The sequence below is a fragment of the Silene latifolia genome, chromosome Y, assembly GCF_048544455.1.
Source record: "Silene latifolia isolate original U9 population chromosome Y, ASM4854445v1, whole genome shotgun sequence".
In the NCBI taxonomy this organism is placed as follows: Eukaryota; Viridiplantae; Streptophyta; class Magnoliopsida; order Caryophyllales; family Caryophyllaceae; genus Silene; species Silene latifolia.
The window spans coordinates 197387569-197401611 of NC_133538.1; positions in this window are offsets into that span (position 1 = coordinate 197387569).

Sequence of the window (14043 nt, forward strand, 5' to 3'; positions counted from 1 at the left end):
GGATTTTTTTTTTATGGGTCAATTCACTCACCTCAAACCACCACTTACAACAAAAAAAAAACCACAAAAACAACACAACTACTGCCTACCTTACACTCCCCGCTACCTACATACCAAATTTCAGACCAAACAAAGTACCATAACCTCTTTAAAAGACCCACTAAAAATCCTCGAACACCCGTTAATCTCTCCGACCAGCCTTACTTTACACATCAATAGACCCCACATAAGACCACTTTTGACCATTGTATTTATAACCCCTGGAAAGTTTGTATTTCCACATTTTCAACGAGTCCAAAAATGCCTCAAACCGACATCGTTTGCTATCTCAAACATCGACTGAAAGTTACCCCATTGCAAAATGTTAAGTCCTTCGGGCAAAAAGTTATGTTTGACAACAAAAAATTTATTAAAGGTTGTGTTTTACAAACTTTTTTTTTAAAGGTGGTGTTTGGAAGAAAATTTTTTTTAAAGGTTGTGTTTGACAAAAAATCCTATTATAAATGATAAATGTATAATGTCAACACATTTTTGTTCTTACAAATAAGATTTAATAGTTAAATTTATGTAACCGAGATAGGACCGAATACCAAACTTGTATCTCTTAAACAACTGGTCAAGTTAAAACTATTTAGGGATTTTCTCATGTGTATCCTTCTGGTTTTAGGTTTTCTCACATATACCCTTGCTTTTCTTTTATTCTCACTTATACCTCTGTCCTTTCTCACTTGTCCCAAAGGTAACCTTACAATTATTTTCCGTCACATACACCGTTAGTTAAATCTCACCACCATGATTATCCATAAACAACCCAAATTACCTTCTTTAAGCTCTCTGTCTTACGCTTCACCATGGCACAACAGTACAACACCAACCGTTTAATCAACCATAGCCACTTATCACTCCACCTTCAACCAATTTCGGCATTAAAGAAAACACAACATCGATAGCTCCGACATCATCAACAACCTAAACCAGACGAAAACAACCCACAAACTCGACCCTCAAACAACCCAAGTACTTCCTACTATAACCATTTAAAACCTAGTACCCCCTTACCCCCTGCCATTTCATACACCATCATAATAAAACTCCAAGTTGAAACCACAATAACCACCAGAGATGATGTCGAAAATCAAGCACAGATTCCACCACATTCGTAGCCGACCACAGTGTAAAATCCTCTTTAATAATGGATTGTCGATATCATCAAGTCAAATTAAGCTGCTGTAGAAGGAGCTAGCACGGCTGAACAAATTTGGTTGTAGCTAGCTTGTGGTGTTTGAAGGTTTAAAATTATGTCAAAAATGGTGATGATGAAGAGATTGCTATATTAAGTGGGGGTGGTTTAATGGTGGAAATAGAACAATATGTTGGTGCCAGAGTTTAGGAATTGGGGTTGATTTAAGTGATTGATATAGGAAATGATTTAATGGTTGAAGAAAGGAGATGAATTATTGGGGAGGGTGATTTTTTTTTGATCGAAAAATTTGGGGAGGGTGGTAAGAGATGAAGGTGGTTTGGTGTTATGGCGACGTTAAAAACTAACGGTATATGTGACGGAAAATAATTGTAAGGTCACCTTTGGGACACGTGTAACACCCCACGGTAATTGAAGAGGTCCAGTGATAGGCTTAAATGACTAGTGCTTAAAGGGATTGGAAGTACTACTCATATCAACAAAGTGCACTTTCTTTTATGGTCATCCATGCGAAAGAACTCCAAAGTTAAGCGTGCTTGACTGGGAGTAGTCTTAGGATGGGTGACCTCCTGGGAAGGTTTCCGGGATGCGCATGAGTGAGGACAAAATGCGCTGTAAAAGACCCGTGTTGATCTGTGGGCCATGTACACAGCCTGGTGAGCTATCATAAGTAACCTCTCCCGACCCGGTTTGGGACGGGGTGTTACAAGTGGTATCAGAGCAACCCTGCGACCGTGTGGTGATCGGAGGCAGTTGTTATACGCTCCTAGAGGCAGTGGTTATATGCTCCATTGTGATCACACACCTAGCGGGGGAGGATTCTGGGTTAGCGGTTATGCTCCCAGGCGCAACGAGGACGTTGCGTTCTTCAAGTGGGGGTGACTGTAACACCCCATGGTAATTGAAGAGGTCCAGTGATAGGCTTAAATGACTAGTGCTTAAAGGGATTGGAAGTACTACTCATATCAACAAAGTGCACTTTCTTTTATGGTCATCCATGCGAAAGAACTCCAAAGTTAAGCATGCTTGACTGGGAGTAGTCTTAGGATGGGTGACCTCCTGGGAAGGTTTCTGGGATGCACATGAGTGAGGACAAAATGCGCTGTAAAAGACCCGTGTTGATCTGTGGGCCATGTACACAGCTTAGTGAGCTATCATAAGTAACCGCTCCCGATCCGGTTTGGGACGGGGTGTTACAACACGTCAGAAAACACAAGGGTATAAGTGGGGATAAAAGAAAAGCAGGGGTATATGTGAGGAAACGTAAAAACAGAAGGGTACTGTTAGGCCTGGATATCCACAGACCTTCCTGGTCAGTATCTCACCTGAACCTGACTACCAGGCTGTCAGGCTATCAGGGCTTTTGAAGATAGGCGCCAGGCCATGTAGAGGACAACGGTCAAAATATCAGGACGATATTAGACCATATACGCGTATAATAAAGGAATTATATACGCGGCATTAAATGTGAAGATTACGCAGTAAAAGCAGTAATTATAAGGGATGAATAATTAGCAATTACTACTGGCAATTATGGAGAATATTCTTCCTTTAATGACCAGATCAAGCAGCCGTTCAAGATGGAAGACTATATAAGGAACACTTTGAAGATATAGGAAGCATCTCATTCATACGCAAGAAGAAGCATACACAACACTTAGAGAAATACAAAGATTGTTATTATCACATAATAATTCTCCCAAATTACATAGTGAAATCCTCTCCTGGCTTGGTGCCCGTGGTTTTTTTCCATTCAAGGGTTTTCCACGTACAAATTGTTTGTCTTGTTGTTGTTGTTGTTATTTCATTTACGACTTATTATTGTACCCTGACAACCAGACTAACAGACTACCTAGAGCTAGTTAACCCTACACAGTTTTACCCTGACCTGATTTCGCCTTGTGCAAAATCCACACAAAACAATTGGCGCCCACACTGAGGAATGATTGCCTAGAATAATCTTCAAAATGCAAAGCCTGCCAAATTCATGCACCAATCATACATCAGCCATCTGAACTCCTTCATTCAATTTCCGCACCATGGCCATTTATAAAGTGGGGCATGGATATTGTGGGAAAATTGCCTGTAGCTCTAGGGCAAAAAGTCTTCATGTTAGCCATGACTGATTACTTCTCCAAATGGATTGAGGCTGACTCTTTCAGGCAAGTAACTGAAAAAGAAGTAATATCCTTCATCAGGACAAACATTATTTGCAGATATGGGATCCCATCAGAAATAGTATATGACAACGGAAGTCAGTTCGTTGGAAAAAGAACCCAAGCATTTTGTCAAGAATGGAATATCAACCTGGTAACATCAACCCCTGGATATCCAAAAGCTAATGGCCAGGCGGAATCAAGCAACAAGGTAGTCATAAGCTGCCTAAAAAAGAAGCTGAAAAGAAGACGAGGCAGATGGGTTGAAGAACTTCCATTAGTTCTATGGGTAGACAGGACAACTCCAAAAACTGCAACAGGCCAAACACCTTATTCCTTGGTGTATGGCTGTGAAGCTGTCATTCCTAATATGACGAGTACCAACATCCGGATGCGGCTGAACAACGTTGAAGCAAACAAAGACCCGATGCAAGACAACTTGGTCCTGGCAGAAGAATTAAGAGACGCTGCCAAAATCAGGATGGCATCATATCAACAAGCAGTCGCCAGGACTTACAATAAAAACGTCAGGATCAGGGTCTTTAAAGAAGGAGACCTTGTGCTACCCAAAGTATTTCCAAATAAAAAAGAAAAATCAGCAGGCAAACTGGCTCCCACATGGGAAGGCCCTTACTTAATAGATTCAATTGTTGGACAAGAAGCATACAGGCTCCAAACACTAGAAGGGGAAATGATCCCAAGATCCTGGAATGTAACTCATTTAAAACTATTACATATGTAAAGATCAGGCTACAATCAGGTATAAATTCAATCACTACTCAACCCAACATGCTATGTGATGAACTACATGTTTTACATGCCTTATCTGTATTTTATATTGTTCAACTAACCCATATATTTACTTTTTGAATCCTGAACAATTATACATAATAAAAGATTATATGCATAAATATTCAGGATTGAGGGCTACTCTACTGTACATTCCTGAAACAAAAATTCTGCACTTAACCGCGCCTAACGAGTTGGTAACCACCACCAGATACAGTAAAGAGTCAGGACCAATCAGGCATGAAATAATTGCCTGACCTGACTAGGTTTACTGCCACGGATTACAACTGGCTGGACGCAGCGAGACAGGTGCAAGGGTGTTTTATCTCGACCATCAGTCTAAATGCCCTCCTGACAGGCCGAATACCAAGCCCTCCAGCTAGGCAGGAGACATAAGCCCTCATGACAGGCCGGATTTCCCACCCCTTCAACCATTATAGCAAAGAAAACTATACTTGGTTGAAATTTTCATGACAAATTAAAACGAAAATAATGTGCAGGTTATTCAAGAAGAATAATGTGCAGATCATGCAAACGAAATACTTGACATGCCCAACAGGATGAAACTCACAAATCAAGCAAAGTCAAAAGTGAAACCAGCAAAAAAGAGGCCATCATGCATATATTAATAAAAACCTTTACCCCCTGGGGCAAAGGTGCCAAAATATTCATAAAGGCCAGGGAGAGTCCCTCTGACCCAAAACAGGAAAATAAAAATAAATGTTTGCCCAGGGACATCTCCCCTGGATGGGCCAAAATACCAACTGAGAAATAAAATATATTACTGCTTCTCTTTAGAAGCAGCAGCATCAACAACCTGCTCCCCACTCTTAACCGGCTCAGCTTCAACGCCCTGCTCCCCCGGGGAGTCGACCTCCTGTTCATTCTCCAAATTATGCAGGTCAGGATACTTTGAGGCAGCAAAAGCCATCTCAGCTGCAGGGTCCCATTTAGCCATGGCCTCGACAGGCTCTGACATAGCAGCCGCCCTCCCTTTGATATAGAAATAGAGGGAAGCATTATCCAGCTTGAACTCCAAGTCATCCCTCTCTTGCCTGAGCTCCTCATTCCTATCCAAGGCCTCCGCAATGTACCGTTTGCTTGAAACCGCCTCGTCTTAGAAAGATCCCTCTCTCTGCACCACTGGTAAAGTCGGCACTTTAGCGGCCAGGTTAGCTCGTGCAAAATCCATTTCAGATTTTAGCATATCATAATCTGATCTCATCGATCAATTGCTACCAAAGAAGTAGCCGATAGGCATTAGGGAGACAGTTGCAAAGACACGACCAAAACAGAGAAAAATATGAGTAATTTATACCAACAATAGAAAACTACCAAAACAAAACACATTTAGAAACCATGCCAACATACCTCCCTCACAAGAGCCGGGGCACCGACCAAGAGGTGATGAATGATCCATCAAGTAATCGCACGAGTAGCGGTCTCAACAGGTCAAGGGTAAGCATGACATCCGATTTAGAGGTCGCATAGTCCCCGATCTTCACCCTAGCGACCTCCATATTATCCAACCTGGCTCTCACTTCCCGACCGGCGAGAAACATCAACATCTTCAATTCTCCTTTTTGTGCTCATCGAACTTGTTTCAAAGACGGGCGGACCGTCGTAGTAGTGACCTTGGGCAAAGATCGGACCGCTCGGTCAAGTCAATAACAGTTGATTTCCCGCTTCCCGGGGACCTTCCTCCTTAATCTTAGCCATCCTGGCCGAGAGGTCATCATACCAAACCCGGCAAGGCGAATAGACGACCTGGTGGTCGCAACACGAAATCAGATCGCAATACAAACCAAACATTATCGGGAAGCCCAGAAAAATAAAGGAAAGATCAAGATGGACTTTATCGCTCAAGTAGTGGCACTATCAGCCCCCTGAAGCTTTAGCCGCTGCGGGAGCATCGTAAGCCTTCAAACAGCGTGGAAGGTGACCAACCTCACAACAGAGAGGCCAGGACCTCTCCAAAGGAGGAATAGCAAGGAAAGCAGAAACATTAGGAGTGGGATACTCGGTTTGAACTCCAGTCATCAATCGCACACATAGGAGGTATGATTTATTATAAATTTCATTTAATTTTCACTAACAGATAAAACATGCAGGGCAAAGAAATAAACCAAAAGACTCACCACCACGCAGCCTCATGATTTAAATACGCGGTCGGACCCCTAATTGGTCCGACAAACATGTAGCTAATGCATTGACCCTTATCATGGCCACTGTCCAAGTTACTCAGAAGAGGAGTAGTAGACGCCCTGACCTTAAAACTTATACGACCAGGACTGTTTGTTTTAACAGCATAACAGGTCTTCAAATCGTCAAGAGAAAAAGAAATATTGTGTTTTTTACAGAGGTTCTAAATAGAACATACAACCTTCCACACCATTGGCATTAATTGATAAGATGGAACACCGATTTCTTTAATAACCTCAACCATAAGAGGAGAAAAAGGAAGCTTACAACCTGCCCTGAAGGCCCAGTCATGGATGCAGAACCAACCAGGACAAGCCCAGTCAGCCCTGATAGGAGAATCCTCAGGGATCCAGACTTCAGCATAAGCAGGGATGATCCCCTTATCCTTCAAAATCTTATCGAACTCAGGCTTCAAACGATTTCCATGAGACTGATCCTCATTTAAAGCCTTCGTAGGCTTGAATTGAAAAGCACCATGAGATATTGAGATCATCTCCAGTGGAGGATCACTCGGCTTATCTACTGTGGGAGATGGAGCAGCAAAAGAAGCAGATAAGGTTTCAGAAGAAATTTCCTCAGGATTCTGAGGAGGAGGAGTTGCAGGAACCGCTGCCCTGGTAGACTTTTTCTTTGCAGCCATTATTTAAAAGATTATGGAAGATTGATTAAAGATTGAGGGAGTTGGAAATTAAGAAAACCGAAGAAAAAGATTGTTAAAAGATGATAAGAAGAAATTGCGTTGATGAGTTCAAATTAATGATTCACACAAGTATTTATAGTGAAAAAGATTAGGGTTTAAGCCGCAAAATCATTAAGGCAAGTTGCAGTAAATAAGCACGCGTCAAAGAATTGCAGAAAAGAGCCGTTCTGAGAAACTAATCAGGAAAAACTTAACCGTTGGGTAATCTTACCAATAATAAAGTTATCTCCTCGTTTTTTCGTCCTGGCACACTGCAAATGAGGAGATAAGGGGCAATTGTTAGGCCTGGAAATCCGCAAACCTTCCTGGTCAGTATCTCACCTGAACCTGACTACCAGGCTGTCAGGGTGTCAGGCTATTAGGGCTTTTGAAGATAGGCGCCAGGCCATGGAGAGGACAACGGTTGATAGGCTTTTGAAGATAGGCGCCAGGCCATGGAGAGGACAACGGACAAAATATCAGGACGATATTAGACCATATACGCGTATAATAAAGGAATTATATACGCGGCATTAAATGTGAAGATTACGCATTAAAAGCAGTAATTAAGGGAGGAATAATTAGCAATTACTACTGGCAATTATGGAGAATATTCTGCCTTTAATGACCAGATCAAGTGGCCGTTCAAGATGGAAGACTATATAAGGAACACTTTGAAGATATAGGAAGCATTTCATTCATATGCAAGAAGAAGCATACACAACACTTAGAGAAATACAAAGATTGTTATTATCACATAATTATTCTCCCAAATTACATAGTGAAATTGTAATACTCCGTATTTATGAGTCTTGGGGTACTCTATCGAGTAGGCCTTACTCTGTCGAGTAAGGGAGTTTTGCGAAATAAGAGAGTTTCTGACCTGTTGGGTACTCGATCGAGTAGCTGGGGTACTCGATCGAGTAAGGGGGTACTCGATCGAGTACCTTGGGTACTCGATCGAGTGTCCGGTTTTACGGGGAGTTTTCTCGGGTTTTGTTAATTATGCGATTAAGGTATTTAAACATATTCGTCATTGTTTTAATTCACTTTTACAAAACCTAAAACCCTGTTTAAGAGAGAAAGCAACCACTTTATCTTCCTAATCGCATTCTTAGCAATTCCCGGAGTTCAGACGGTCGGTTCTTGTCGTTTTTCGTGTCGTTGGATTCCTTGCGTCGAGGGTAAGCTTTTAACATAATTTTCATAACGTTTTGTTGGGATTGATTAAACCCTAATTTAGAGATTGGGGGTTTTATGAGTAGTAAGTGATTGGTAGTCTTTATGTGTTATGTGTTAGGAGGAGGATTCGTAGAAGAGGCGTTTTGATACAATTTGTAGATACCGTCTGCTTGTTGTGCTTTCGGTAGGATTTCCTACTCGTATTAGTCCCATAATGGGATATTGGTGATGTCTTTGTAGTTAGGTGTTTGATATGATGATTGTGATTGTGATTGTGGTTGTGTTTGTTGATGGTTCTCGAGATGCGTTCTCGGCTGAGTGGGGTCACTTGCGGGAGTGATCTCACGCCCTAGTTTCGCCCTTCGTGGAACCCGCCACGAAAGGGGATGTGCACATTAATGGACAGGGTTATCGCTCGTACGATGAGCGGGGCTTAGGTGGGAACGGCTGCGGTCCCCCACCGGGCGTGTGGTCGGGTCCAGGTGGACGATCGATCGAGATGATGGGGATTGGTTGGTGTGTGTGTGTGTGTGTGTGATTCAATTTATCTGTTTGTCTTATTATTGATATATATATATATATAAGTTGTGTGATTATCTCGACCCCGTTTAAATGTTTTAAAACTGTGGTGATCCATTCGGGGTGGTGAGTGGCTTTTTGCTTAGCGGTATATCTTGGATACGCGTGGGATCTAGTCGGGGATGGAGTCATCACATATCGTAGTCTTTAGTCTTCCATTTGTGTTTATTAGAACAGTTCCTTTCAGTTGGTTTATAGTTTGAGAACAGTTGTATTTTGCTTACAGTTAGTTTTGTAATGTAATCACTTAAACTTATTTAATAAAGTATGTTTCTTCATTGTCATATGATTATCATGCCTCGGGTAACCGAGATGGTAGCATCCTTATACCTGAGTGGTCCTGGTAAGGCACTTGGTGTATGGGGTGTTACAAATGGTATCGAGAGACGATCCTGAAACCTGTAACCAATGAATCTAATGAATCTAGGGAGTCAATTAAAATGAACCCGGGGTAAAGGTTGTAGGAGCTAATGCAAAGACTTGGGAGACGTCCTAAAGTCGCGAACTCGCCCTACAATTTTGAACCGGTCACCATGGGATATGTGTCGGGATCGTTATGTGCTTATTGTGTGTTGTGTGTATTTATGTAGTAGTATGTTGTATGAATTGATGGATGAAAGATGATAATAACGTGAATTGTATGTTGGTTGATTGTAAAGCATGAAAGTATAATTATTGATACATGTAATTTGACATGTTATAATTACGCAAGGAAAAGTGTTTTGTCTATATATATATATAAAGCGATGTGTAAGTATACATGTTGTTGTTGTCGTGTTGAGTAAAAGTACAGAAGGTTAGGAGTATGAATTGAACATGTGCTGGGTGAATATGTTGAACGTATATGGTGGATAAATATGGGGTATGATGGATGAATCAGTGGAAAAGATGAATCATCGTGGTAGTAACATTTGAATAGGGGACTTGATGTCATGTATTTGTGATTTTGTTTACGAAAAGTGATAGAATAAAAACATGTGGGTAAGTCATAATTGGCAAGTTAGATAAATTATGTGCATGATGAATGTTGTTGTTTGGCTTTTGAAAATAGTAACATATGATTATGAATACTGGTTTTATGAGTTTTGGGTTGTTTTCGTTTAACTTGGTTGTTGTTTGGAAGTAAAAATCAAATAATTATGTCGTCTGATTACAGCAAAGTTGTCTTTAAACTGTTATAACTTGAGATGCGTAAATGATTTTAATGTGATTCCAATTGGAGGTGATAGCTTGTCCTTTTACGATTCTAACGATAGGTCACACGTCCAAAACGACCAAGAAATGAGTGAGTTATGACTGTTTTCTAAAACTCGGACAGTCTTTGAGAATTGGGGTACTCGATCGAGTATCCTTGGTACTCGATCGAGTAAGGGGGCACTCGATCGAGTACCTTAGCTACTCGATCGAGTAGCCCTGGTAATTTGTTTTACGTGCTTCTGATCTTCACCTACTCGATCGAGTAAGTCCCTTACTCGATCGAGTGGCCTGTACTCGATCTAGTGACCCCTATTTTGGGTCATATGCTTATCTTTTGACTTCGTTGCATATTATGTTTAATTCAAAGATGTTATTTTACTTCTTTATGCATTGTTTTACATGTATGTTAATCCCGATCGTAAGTTACCCAATCTTATGATGTAAAGAGTGGCACCTATGATGAGTATGAGTTCGGTGGGGAGAACATGATTTATATGTGTTGTGATAGGTAGAGGAAAAAGAAAAGGAAGATTGGTAAGGCTTAATTGAGGCATATAGCATGTTGTGCGAGACGAGATGAGTGACATGGTTGTATGTTGAGTAATGAAATGTAAGTGAATGTGGGCAAGGGATGATGTAAGTTTAAGGAACGTGAGAACGAAAAGATTGAAAGAAATGATGTGGATAGTAGCAACTTTGAGATGTATAACAAATTATGGAGGGAGATGGTTAGAAATAGTGTTGAGTAAGGATATATGTAATGAAAGGTCGTTTTAGAGGAATTGAGAAGAGTGGTATATAGTGAACTTAATGGAGATATGTCGCGACGTGGATTTGCAGATAGTGACTGAGTTTGGAAACTTGTGTTATCGAGAGACGAAACTAATGTGTGACTTCCTTGGGCAATTAACGGTATAAAAGGAATTTTGATTTCTAGAGATGTAAAAAGGGAGATGTAATTGTTTGAACATTAAACGTTGATTTTTTTTATGGACAAATTAGTGACAAGTGTGAGTGAGTGGAGTGATGAGAGGGGACCCATGGTAAGAAAGAGTGAGATGATATAGATATGAAATAATGAGATGTGAGTTTTGGGAGCAATGAGAAAGTTAGGAACACTAAAGAGTTGGGTATAAGTGAAAAGGAGTTGAATAGTTAGTTGTTTTTGTCGAGTGTAAAAGAAAAGAAAGAGGGGAGTAAAACTAGGAAAATGTTGATTGGGAGTAATGATATAGAGGTAAGGAGTCGTCGAGATGTGTGATACCAATCATGAGGATGTTAGTTAATGGTTATATAGGAGTTTCGGGACAACATGATTAGTCTTGAGTTTTGAGGAATTAAGGAAAGTAAGAAGTTGGTAGAATATCCGCATGATATGAGATTTTGGTGGAGAATTAGATAATGACACAATTAAGGATAGTATTGGGAGGAATGTTGAGGTAGTGTTGTTGATGGATTTGATGTTCGTTATTTGGGATGCTAACCACGGATAGGAAAGAAATCGTGATGTTTAGAGATGAGTGTAAGAGGTTTTATGCCCGAACAGTGGTAGTGTTATGGTTCGTGACTAGTGGTTAAAATTTGACGGTACATTAGAAAAACAAGAATTCTAAAGAGGTTGATTTTGTAGAGACCAGATTGATATGTATGGTTGTGAGAGAGCATAAGATGTAGTTATATAAGGCGGTTGTTAGTAGTTGAGTATTAATGGTATGGTTACATTTGGCAGGGGATGATGGATATGCGAATGGGAGAATATGTTATGAGGAGTATACGAGTTAAGCTCGGGTGAGAGGTAACTTTTATCAGGTGGTAACTTACGTGGTCAGGATTGACTAGTTGGTTGTTATTACGGGTCTATGATATGTGTAAATGTTTGTGTGAGGTTCTGACCTCACAAGAAGTGGTATGGTGTGATAATTATAAAGTTGTTTTATGAATGTTACAGTAATATATATGTTGGACACGGTAGTTTAATTGAATGATATCCAAAAAGGTAATAATTTGATTAATTTGACATGGCTAGTTATAATTTTATGTGTATTAATAACACATGTGTATTCCGTGAAATGGTAGAGATGATGTTCATGAGATGCTTATCTGTTTATTCATATAATATGTTGCGTTGTGATTGAGTAAAGTGGATTTGAGTAAGTTTTCTTGTCAGAAAGGTTATTTAAGTCGGTATTTATGGAATTGTATGTAGTTGTGATGTCTATCGATGTGGTTGGGGTGCCTCGGGTGGTGATCCGGGCTCGATATTTAGTGTTGTGATGCGGGTATTTTCGCACTACGGTGTGGTTGTTGGTGGCGGTGTTGTGATGCCGTCACCGGTTGTGGTGGAGTAGGCGGGATGATTATGATACGAGTTTTCGAAAGTGCATACCATTTATACATAGATTGTTGTTTTGTTTTCGTTGTTCTTTGTGAGTTTTGGTTGAACATGTAGACGGTTGTCTTGCTTATTGATGTTTTCTTTACCGAGGTTAAGTTAAGAATGAGGTAGAGTATGATATGAAATAGAGTTAAATATGTTTTCGTTGTTGTCATGGTATAGTGATGTTCTATTGATGGGATACGGTTGTGAGAGGTTGTTACAGTAATTTTGATCTTGTTCTAGATAAGGCTTTAGTAGACATGGTAATGGAAAATGATTCGTGGAACATGTGTTGTAATGACCTAAAAGCGGCGGAGTAGTTCATAATCTTTTGTTGGGACGGTGAGTGTAGGGTGTTGGGGGAATTAGTGTCATATTAAGTTATGTATGAGTTTTGCGGTAATGAAGGAAAGAACTTGAGGATGCGGAATGAGTGCACGTAACAAGTGTGGATCGTGAGTATTGCTTTTGATGATGGGAGTTTCATATAGTTTATATAGAGAGGTATGTCATGTTGCGGTAATGTGGAAAAGTTGAAGTTTTGGGTTAAGATAAAGATTTTGAGGTATAGGTTAGGTGGTGTGACGAGTGAATTGAAGTATGAGAACTGTTTAAGTAAGAAAACCTTGGAAATAGGAACGGTTATAGAAATGAGGTTATAGGCGGTTATCTTTGACATGTGGTGGTGATGAGGATGATGAGATGATTTAATTAAGGATTTAGTATTAGTGGGTTACGAGGACGTAACATTTATCTTAAGAGGAGTAGGATGCGATAAAAGAGATTTTGATGGTTGTTCATATGGTAGTATATTTGGAAGTAGAGTGTTGGTGTAGCATAAGATATGGATTGGTATATGTTGTGGTTGATAGTGTTAAAAGGTCACGGACGTGCTTGTAGTAGTTTGATGTTAGGAATGCGAGAATACTTGATAGTGTTGTGAGTTGGATGATGAGATTATGAGTGTAAGTAAACTTCGAGGACGAAGTTCCTTTTAAGGGTGGTAGAATGTAACATTCCGTTTGATGTTTATGTAGTTGGTTATGTATGGAGTTGGTGTCGTGAGAGATATATATGTGGTGGATACGATATCGTGAGTCATGTTAGGGAAGTAAACATAGTTGGTGGAGTGGGTGTTAAAAGTTCATGTTTTATGTTTGGTCGAGTTCTTGAGTTCTTAGTTATGTTGTTGTGTCTTGGTCGAGTTAGTATGGTTGTTTTTATGTATGGGTTGAACTTCGGGGACGAAGTTCTTTTTAAGGAGGGAAGACTGTAATACTCCGTATTTATGAGTCTTGGGGTACTCTATCGAGTAGGCCTTACTCTGTCGAGTAAGGGAGTTTTGCAAAATAAGATAGTTTCTGACGTGTTGGGTACTCGATCGAGTAGCTGGGGTACTCGATCGAGTACCTTGGGTACTCGATCGAGTGTCCGGTTTTACGGGGAGTTTTCTCGGGTTTTGTTAATTATGCGATTAAGGTATTTAAACATATTCGTCATTGTTTTAATTCACTTTTACAAAACCTAAAACCCTGTTTAAGAGAGAAAGCAACCAGTTCATCTTCCTAATCGCATTCTTAGCAATTCCGGAGTTGGACGGTCGGTTCTTGTCGTTTTTCGTGTCGTTGGATTCCTTGCGTCGAGGGTAAGCTTTTAACATAATTTTCATAACGTTTTGTTG